Source organism: Mus caroli, chromosome X (assembly GCF_900094665.2).
Source record: "Mus caroli chromosome X, CAROLI_EIJ_v1.1, whole genome shotgun sequence".
NCBI lineage: Eukaryota > Metazoa > Chordata > Mammalia > Rodentia > Muridae > Mus > Mus caroli.
The window spans coordinates 97,701,255-97,711,700 of record NC_034589.1 but is presented as its reverse complement, the minus strand read 5'-3'; the positions used below and the strand labels follow the sequence as shown (position 1 = coordinate 97,711,700).

Here is a 10,446-nt window from a genome sequence, read left to right as displayed (position 1 = left end):
TTTTTTCTTAATGAGCTACAGTTTATTTATTTCTTGCACTGGAAGTATTCCTCGATGACATCCTTGGCCTGAGATTCTTTGCCACAGTCCTTAACCACTACGCAACTGCAACCAACCACCTTCCGTGGTTTCCCCTCGATCGATTTTACAGAGGCCTACCCATTCCCCTAGTTTCTTGTTGTCATCAACCTTTATCAGGTTGATTTGGTGCTCAGCACAAAGTACCTCCACCAGCTTGACATACATGGGCTCATCACAGTTGGATGTGAGCACACAGAGATGGGCTTGGCGCTTGTCTAACTAAGGCTTTGGCAGCTTCGCATATGCCACGTGCTAGGCCATCGTGGATGAGGGCGGTCTTCAGCACCTCTTGTAGAGCAGTGTTGACATCCATTACACCTCCAGCAGCTATGCCTTCCTCAGCCATGGCGCACCTGAGCTTCCACCTCCGCGCAAATTGATGGAGGCAGGGGGAAAAAAAGCGAAAATTACTTATTATGGGTACTCTTTGTTCTCTATTGAAATGTCTCTCCTATTTTTAGTTTAAATCTCAATACTCCAGCGATGGGGGCAGGCTCGTTGAACCCTTCTATGGCTCTTATCACTTGACCACCTTTGTCATCAGGTTATGCTACTCTAAGTTACTCCATGTTGTATAAAACATTATTAGCTCGTGAGGTCAAACTGCCAGTGGCCTACTCTTTAAAGAAAACTGAACCTGGATCGTCTGGAAAAGCAGCCAATCCCCTTAACTGTTGAGCCATCTCTCCAGTCCCCCCAAATGTATTATTATCTACTCTTTCTGTTTGTTTGTGTTTGTTTTCAAGGCAGCGTTTCTCTGTGGCCTTGGCTATACTGGAATTGCCTCAGTAGACTATGCTGGTCTCAAACTCAGAGATCCATCTGCCTCTAACTCCCAAGTGCTGGGATTAAAGGTGTGCACCTCCACTGCTCACATTCCATGGGTTTATCTTAATCACATCTCTTTTATTCATATTGCAACCTCACCAGTACTCTCAGTAATGTTATTTAAATAAAGCAAACAAACCTGGGACTAGAGACATACCTGGATGCTTACAAACATTTGCTACTCTTTCAGAAAATCCAAGTTTGGTTCTCAACACTATCAGGCAGTTGACAACCACCTATAACTTCAGCTCCAGGGACTTTGCTGCTCTCTTCTGGTCTTTGAGGGCACACACAGACCATATACATAACTAAAGTCAGAAATAAACCTTAAAAACTCAATACTTTTCAATGATGTAATGGGGATCTAAAGAGATGGCTCAGAGGTTAAGTATTTGCCATAAAAGCATGAGGACCAGAGTTCAAATCCCCAAGGCGTGAACCCATGTGAAGCCCTCCTATAATTGCAGCTATGAAAGGCTGAAATAGGGATCCCCAGAGCAAGTTGGCTAATAAGACGTGCCATATCAGTGAGCTCTCGGTATGGCTGAGATCTTGCCTCAGTAAACAAGGCAGAAGAATGATTGAAGACTTAAACTTAGGCTGATATATGCACACACATATACATATGAACTTATACACATGTGTATCCACATGTATACACGTGTATCCACATCTGTGGACAAAATGCATATACACACAAACATGGAAAAGGCAAGGGTAGAGTGGGAAGATGAACAAATGTATTCTTTGCTCTCTCAACCTTGGTTATAAAATACTTCCTTTAAATAACAGAAACTTCAAAAACAAAACAAAACAAAACAAAACAAAACCAAATCAGGTATATAGCTACTACTGCTGGACTTCAGTCCATGGCCCTCCCAATACCCACTCATATCTTTCCTTCATCTTATTCAATAAGCATTCTTAAGTTTTCTGTAATATAAATCAAGAATCACAACATTATATAACTAGAGAGAACTCTGCGGTTCTGAGGATTCCTCAGGTTGCATAATTGTGACCATCAACTTGCATTGCCTGCTCCTGTGCCAAGACTATAACACCGGAGTATGTAATCCGGAGTATGAGCTGAGAAGGGAAAACTGATGTGGCAAGTGGAAGAACAGGTATAGAATCTATATATTTATTTACTTATTTATATATAATAAATACTTATTACTTATATCTGTGACACATGCTTGTAACCACAACACTTTGTAGGCAGGAAGTTCACCATAAATTCAAGGCTAGTTTGGTCTACATAGTGATTTCCAGGTCAGCTTAAACAGTCCTTGGAATAAAACAAAATAAAGGAAGCCATAGAGATGGCTTAGCAGCTAAGTACACTTGCTGCTACAGCAGAGGCCCACATTAAGCTCACACTCCTCTGAGATCCATCCACCATGCCTCTGCCTCCCAAGTGCTCGTATTAATGGAATGGATCATTACATCTTCCCAAACACATTATTATTTGTATTTACATTTGATTATTATGTGCCAGGAGGGTTTTGCTTTTTGTTTTTTTGTTTGTTTTTGGTTATAATTGGTACTCTATAAGCTTCTTGTATGTTTATAGGCTTCTCTTTCTTTATTCTTTTCTTTTTATGAATGAGGCAATTTATTAATCCAGTATTATTTGTTCTAATGCTTCTTGTTGGCAGCTGCCACCTGTTCAGCGATCCTGTCCAGATGTGTTTCCTGTCCCTGAGGTGCTAGCTTGCGGCCCCCATCTCTACCCTTTTCCACCATTTTCAGCCCCTCCAGGGCTTGGAGGACCCGGCAAGCCACATTCTCAGAGCCTCTGTCTGCTTAAGTGGCTGGGCCTAACGCCATTCCTCGGTCCTCTGCCATCCTTCATAGATCTTGGTCACGGAACCAACCCCTGCACTACTGGAGGTACAGGTCCCGAGTTGTGGAAGCAGCTCGTGGGTAGAACCAGTTCTCATCATATGGGGCAAGCTCTTTATGTTTGGCCAGGCTTGACTGTGTCCACACATTCCTGGACTTTCAGCTTCCTGGACTTTTTGAGGAAGGCTGCCAGCGCTCTGACGAACCTGATGGTTAACATCTATTTTTTTTTCATTTTTTTATTGGCTATTTATTTCATTTACATTTCCAATGCTATCCCAAAAGTCCCCCACCCACTCACCCACCCACCCACTCCCACTTCTTGGCTCTGGCGTTCCCCTGTACTGAGGCATATAAAGTTTGCACGACCAATGGGTCTCTCTTTCCACTGATGGTCGACTAGACCATCTTCTGATTCATATGCACCTAGAGACACGAGCTCCTGGGGGGTTAACATCTTTTACAGTAACTCCAGGCATCGTTCAGCCTCCATGCTGCCAGCCAGGGGAAAGGGTGGCATCTCTTTAGGTTGGGAAAATTTTCTTCTGATTTTGTTGATATTTTTCCGGGACTTGGAGCTGGGGACTCACTTTCTATTACTATAATTTATAGGTTGGTATGCCTGTTTTATGACGTGCTGGAGATTGTTTTTTATCTTATATAAAGTCTGTGAAGTTGCACATGAAAGCCTGATCTTTAGATCCCTAAGCACTGAAATTACAGGCAGTAAAGATCTGTCTGGTGTGAGTGTAAATCTTGAACTTTGGTCATCTGGAATATTAAGCATCTCAGGAGTAATCTAAGAGTAGTCTTAAGTGCCATAATTGATCACTTCTTAGGTCTGGGGACTAAAGGCATGCACCACCTCCACCTGGTTGACCACACTTTAAGAGATAGCATTGTATAGGGGCTTTCTAATATTTTCTAGGGTTGAAGTCTATTGCCATCATGGTAGGGAGCAGGTCAGCATTCAGAAAGACATAGTACTGGAGTTTGACATCTGGTTCCACAGGTAGCAGGAAGCCAACCACCGGCCCTGGCTTGGGCTTCTGAACCCTCAAAGCCCACTCCCTAGTGACTTATGTCCTTCCGAATCCTTTGAAAGCAGGGTCACCTCCTCCCCACTCCTGATGGCTTAGTGGTAAAATGTCTGAGGCTATGGGAGTCATTTCTTCTTACATGATCTTTGCTAGATTGATTTCTGTATAGGGTGAGATAATACCAATATGCTAAGGATCACTTGGCCAAGTGACTGTATGTCTCTTACATATGGTGTTTGTACCTTTGTTGAGTAGTGGATGGCTGTCTCCAGGTCCTCTATTCTATCCCACTGATTTACAAGCCTACCTATGAGCAGTAGCATGTTGACGCTGTGGTGCAACCTGTTCATTTGAAGCTTTGTCATGTAGCTCAATCTGGTCTCCAATTCTCTATGTGGCTATTTCTGATCATCCTTGTAACTCCCAAGGGCTGGGATTCACAGGCATGAGCTACTTACCATGTCACATATTTTTTAAAACTATGTGAATGTCATTACAATTTGATGAGTATAGCGCTAAATCCATAGATGGGTTTTTGATGCAATTTAAGACAACATTATGTTGAATCATGAACTTGGGAGTGTTTCTTCAACCGTTTTATACCAGATCAACCCCTCTCCCAATATACGTTAGAACTGCAAGAAATATAGATTTCCTGGAGCGACTGGATGCCTGATCTACCTATAGTTGTGGCTCCAACTTTCTCTCTGTTCACAGAGCCAGTAGTGTCATTGAACAGCTCTTCCTTCAAAAAACAAACAAACCTTTTCTCATAATTTATTTTGATCATTTTTCCTTCCTCCAACTCTTCCCCACTCATCCAAATCCACATTCATTTTCTTGAAAACAAAACGAAAACTGTCCTGTTTTGTCTGGATGGTGTTTTCTTGGAGTCATTTACCGCAGTCTTTCTGACTCCTTATCTTCATAGATGCCTGAGCATTGAAAGAACGGGCTTGATGAAGACATCTCATCTAGGACCAAGTGTTCCAAAGTATCTTACTCTCTGCACACTGGGAGACCATTTCTTAACTCCCATTTCTGTTTCTTGCTGCTTTGTAGTGTGTCCTTGTTTCTTGACCCATTATCATCATCATCTTGTTCTTCCTTCTCCTCCTCTTTGAATTTGCATGAAGAATTCCTCAAGATTACTATTTTACCCCAGGTGCATTTTTAATCTTAATGTTAAGAATATGCAATGAGGCAGGCAGTGGTGGCACACGCCTTTAATCCCAGCACTTGGGAGGTGGAGGCAGGTTGATTTCTGACTTCGAGGACAGCCTGGTCTACAGAGTGAGTTCCAGGACATCTGGGGCTATACAGAGAAAACCTGCCTCGAAAAACCAAAACCAAAACCGAACAAACCAACCAAAGAATATGCAATAAATTACCTAGTTAATTGTACAGGAATGGAGGTGTTTTTTAGAAAAATATTTATTTAATGTGAGGACACTGTTGGTCATTGTTCAGACACATCAGAAGAGATTAGATATCGGATCCCACTACAGATGACTGTGAGCCACTACGAAGTTGCTGAGAATTGAACTCAGGCCCTCTGGAAGAGCAGTTAGCACTCCTAACCACTGAGCCATCTCTCCAGCCCAGGAACTGAGTTTTAGCACACATCCCTTCATGCAATCTTGTGATAAGACTAAAAACTGTCTCTGAAACACAACATACCTTGATGTGCATGGTGTGAGATAGAATGATGAGGTTTGCAAGAATTGGGACTAAGTAAAACACAGAGACTAAATTCAACTCTTTTATTTGATGATTCTCTCTAGCATCCCCACAAAAGGATAGACTGGCTTGCATAATCTGTGACCAGTACCTCCCAAGTTCTAAATTCTCTCTGTACAGCTCATTTAGAAGTTCTCGTTTATACAAAGCCATATACATTGTGGAGACAGGTGTTCTTAGCTGTGAAGAGCCCTTTCTTGGGTCTTTTTTTCCGTAATATGTCCCTATTTGACTTCTCACTGGTGATACTTTTGGAGGGTTCCCATGTGCTTGTTACTTTGTTAGACAAAGTAACCTTTACTTTTCAATTCAGATAGTAATCCTTTTGCACTCCAAGTTTGGCTTCAGGGGCCTTGGAAAGATTCATGCTGCCACCTGCTGGTTTATTCAGTCTGTGTGCATCATTTATTTAGTTGTTAATTTTTTTCTTTTGTTGAAACGGTTTATTTTGTAGCAGATATTTTTCCATCCCTACCTGAACCACCTCATTAGTAAGATTAGTGAATTGCTGGTACTTTGATCGTCCATAAGCAAACCAATTTTGTGTCCTTTATTATTCATGGGACACCTAAAGGGAACTTAGAATAGACTGTGAATTATTTGTCAGCGTGAATCAACGAGACAACAATATCCTTTGATTTTCTAATACCCAGTGGTGTCTGATCTCTTTCATGTGGATATTCATAGTTTGACAGTTAACAAAATTTGACAGTTCTTTTAAGTTAGCAGTTTCTCTGGGGTGAGTAAGCTACCAATGAGCTATTATTCCCTCAGGCTTTGCTTTGGCATTTAGGAATTATTTTTCATTACTGCTAGCGAGTAACGTACTTCAGTGCATTTTTGTCCCAAGGTATGGAGTCACCAGGTTCCCAGAGAAAGACTAAAACGTCAAAGACCCAAGACTATGAGCATAAGCCCACCAAATAGGTCGCAACTAATACTCTGATAATTTAGGAACCAAGGAGCCATTTTGTGAGGCATTTCGACCCTTTCCTCTCCTCATCTGAGGTCGTCAACTAATGCAGAAGAACTTCTAGTGTCCAAGACGCGGAGCGATACATGGTTTGTCCAAGTAGAAGATACATTGAAATTTTGCATAGACAGGAGTGTGACCTAATGTACATTATTTAACGTTTATGTGGAAGTTCCACATAAACGTTTTTAGCTGTAAAATAGAAGATAACCCTTCACTATTTCGTAAAATAATGAAATTCACGCGTCCTGTCACCGAGCTTACATACCTCCATTTTTATTCATTTTAATTTTTTATAATATAGTTAGACCTAAAGGTCCAATAAGATGTCAGACTTGCAATCTTTGTGGCCACTCCTCTTCTGGTCTCTCCGCCTTCAGCGCCGCGATCAGTTAAAGGCGTGCAACGGCTTGCTCCAGCCATGTTTGCTCGTTTCCCGTGGATGTGCGGTTCTTCCGTGGTTTCTCTCCATCTGAGGAGCTTTGGGGGAACATTTTTAGTTCCCCTACCACCAAGCCTTATGGCTTATTTAAGAAAACATATCAAAATTCCACGAGATTTTTGACGTTTTGATATGTTCTGGTAAGGTTTTTTTAGACACGTCCTCCATACTTTTTGATATTTGTAATATTTTCAGTCATTTTTTTCATTTTTAAGGAATATTTTTTTGTTGTGCCTTTTGGTTGATACTTGTGTGTGTATGGTGGACTTACCTTTCTTTCATTGTTTAAATATTCTTGCCCATCGGGGCCACGGATACCTGTGTGTCCTCCCCGCCATTCCATGCCCAACGGGGCTTTGGATACTTACCTGCCTTTTAATTCTTTTTTTCTTATTTTTTTCCTAAACTTGCCCATCTGGGCTGTGGATACCTGCTTTTATTCTTTTTTTCTTCTCCTTAGCCCATCGGGGCCATGGATACCTGCTTTTTGTTAAAAAAAAAAAAAAAACCTTCTTTCTCGGTCCATCGGGACCTCGGATACCTGCGTTTAGTCTTTTTTCCCATGCCCAACGGGGCCTCGGATACCTGCTGTTATTATTTTTTTTTCCTTTTCTTTTGCCCATCGGGGCTGTGGATACCTGCTTTAATTTTTTTTTTCACGGCCCAACGGGGCGCTTGGTGGATGGAAATATGGTTTTGTGAGTTATTGCACTACCTGGAATATCTATGCCTCTTATTTGTGTGTACTGTTGCTGCTGATCGTTTGGTGCTGTGTGAGTGAACCTATGGCTTAGAAAAAACGACTTTGCGCTTAAACTGAGTGGGTGTTCAGGGCGTGGAGAGCCCGCGTCCGCCATTATGGTTTCTGCGTGATACGGCTATTCTCGAGCCAGTTACGCCAAGAATTAGGACACCGAGAAGCACAGCGGACTGGATAGAAGCAACCAATTGCGCTGCGCTAGCTAAAGGCTTTCTTTATATGTGCGGGGTTGCGGGATTCGCCTTGATTTGTGGTAGCATTTGCGGGGTTGTGCGAGCCGGAAGTAGAAAGCCAAGGAGTGCTCGTATTAGTGTGCGGTGTTGCGCGGAAGCCGCAGAGGACTAGGGGATAGGGCTCAGCGTGGGTGTGGGGATTGGGCAGGGTGTGTGTGCATATGGACCCCTAGCGGGGTCCCCCGTGGCTTTAAGGGCTGCTCAGAAGTCTGTAAAATGGCGGCTCGGGGGCTCCACCCGAGGCTCGACAGCCCAACCTTTGTTCTGGTGTGTAGCAATGGATATAGGACATTTAGGTCGTACAGGAAAAGATGGCGGCTCAAGTTCTTGGTGCAGTATAACGCAAAGGGCTTTGTGTTTCACATGTCAGCTTCATGTCTGAGTTAGCCTGGAGAGGTGGCACATGCTCTTGAGTGTGTCTAAGATGGCGGAAGTCATGTGACCTGCCCTCTAGTGGTTTCTTTCAGTGATTTTTTTTTTGGCGGGCTTTAGCTCCTTGGCGGGCTTTGCCCGAGGGTACACTTGGTGCATTATGGTAGGGCGTGGTTGGTCCTATCTTGTGCCACACGAAGCTGTGGCAAGGCTATGTGGAAGTGTTGGTTGCCACTTGACGTAACTCGTCAGAAATGGGCACAAGTGTGAAAGTGTTGCTGTTTGCTTGACTTAACCAGTTAGAAACTGTGCATTACTGCTTGGTGGCCAGGATGGAATTAGAGTGTGATGAGTCACTGTCCCATAAGGACGTGAGTTCGCTTGGTACTTCACATGTGTCTTTAGTCATCAGTTTTTCGAAGTGCCTGCCCAGGTCGGGAGAGCGCATGCTTGCAATTCTAACATTGAAGTGTTGAATGATGATGTCTGATCCGATTAGAGAGACCGAGGCTTCGGGTTCTTGAGGTCGATGTGAATCATTGAAACCTCACCTATTAAAAGAAAGAAAAGTATTTAAGGCCATTTCAAGGACATTTGACTCATCCGCTTGCGTTCATAGTCTCTTACAGTGCTCTATACGTGGCGGTGCAAGCTAAGACTCAGCCCGTCCCGTTCCTTTGTATTGTTCAGTGGCCTAAGACTAGTCTACTTACACCTTGGCCTCTGATTTAGCCAGCACTGATCTCAAGCGGTTCTCTAAGCCTACTGGGTAGAAGTGGTGACTTTGGCCAGAGTCATAGTGGATCACAAATCACTGGTCAAGCGGTAGAATCCTACCTGCTTCCAGAATCTACCCCATGACTATTGCTGGGGTTGGGTTTTGATTTCAATGAATAGTTTGGATGCCAACAACAAGTCTGATAGTGTGCTTTGCTAGCGTTTGGATTTAAAACCGAAGGGATTGTTTTCAAAATGTATTTAGGGATTTGCTTACTTGTTGAATTTATTTTAATTACCTTTAGTGAATTTGGAGTCCTTAAAGTTTTCAATAATTTTTTTGGCAGATGATACTCAAATTACTTGGCACTTAAATGTACTTTCTTTCAAACTCATCTACTGAACTACTCTTAAAAATTTTAAGTCTTATGGCACAGATACTGTTAATGTAAAGTGAACATTATGGCTGGATATCAGGAGTATTTGAGGCTCTAGACCAGTTCAGGCTTTGCTTTTGTTGCTATTGTTGATGCTATATTGACTAATGGTTTTACTTGTCAGCAAGAGTCTTGAATTGTAGTGCTCTGTATCCTCTATCAGACTTACTGTTATAATAGTAATATTAAGGCCTACATTTCAACTTTCTGTGTGTTCTTGCCTTTATGGCATCTAGATTCTCCTCAAGACTCAGCAAATAGTGCTGCTGCTATTGCTGCCCCAGCCCCAGCCCCAGCCCCAGCCCCTGCCCCAGCCCCAGCCCCAGCCCCAGCCCCAGCCCCAGCCCCAGTCCCAGTCCCAACCCCAGCCCCTGCCCCTGCCCCTGCCCCTGCCCCACCCAACCAACCCAGTCCAGTCCAGTCCATCCCTGCCCCAGCCCAATCCTAGCCCCAGGCCCAGATACTTTCAGACCTATCCCTAGCCCACTTCTGCCTAGAGAAATTCAAATCTTCATTGATTCAGTGCTAAAATGCAGTGCCCATTACTCAGCCTATAAGACTGAGATATCCCTATCTATACCCCATGCCCCCTCCATACTGACTTTCAGAGTCATAGAATTTCACTTAATGCATACAGTCCTACTATTGCTAACATGCAGTGCTCATAACTCAGCCTATAAGACTGAGATATCCCTATCTATACTCCATGCCCCCTCCATACTGAAAACTTTCAGAGTCATAGAATTTCACTTAATGTATAGAGTTCTATTGCTAAAATGCAGTGCCCATTACTCAGCCTATAAGACTGAGATATCCCTATCTATACCCTCTACCCCCTCCATAATGACTTCCAGAGTCATGGAATTTCACTTAATGCATACAGTCCTATTGCTAAAATGCAGTGCCCATAACTCAGCCTATAAGACTGAGATATCCCTATCTATACCCCATGCCCCCTCCATACTGACTTTCAGAGTC

General features: G+C 43.1%; 2 pseudogenes; both read right to left on the bottom strand.

Moving 5' to 3' along the window:
- LOC110287366 overlaps nucleotides 1-10,446 on the bottom strand; it is a 38,979-nt pseudogene continuing 28,533 nt past the window's right edge.
- LOC110286321 lies at nucleotides 2,548-2,974 on the bottom strand (annotated as a pseudogene).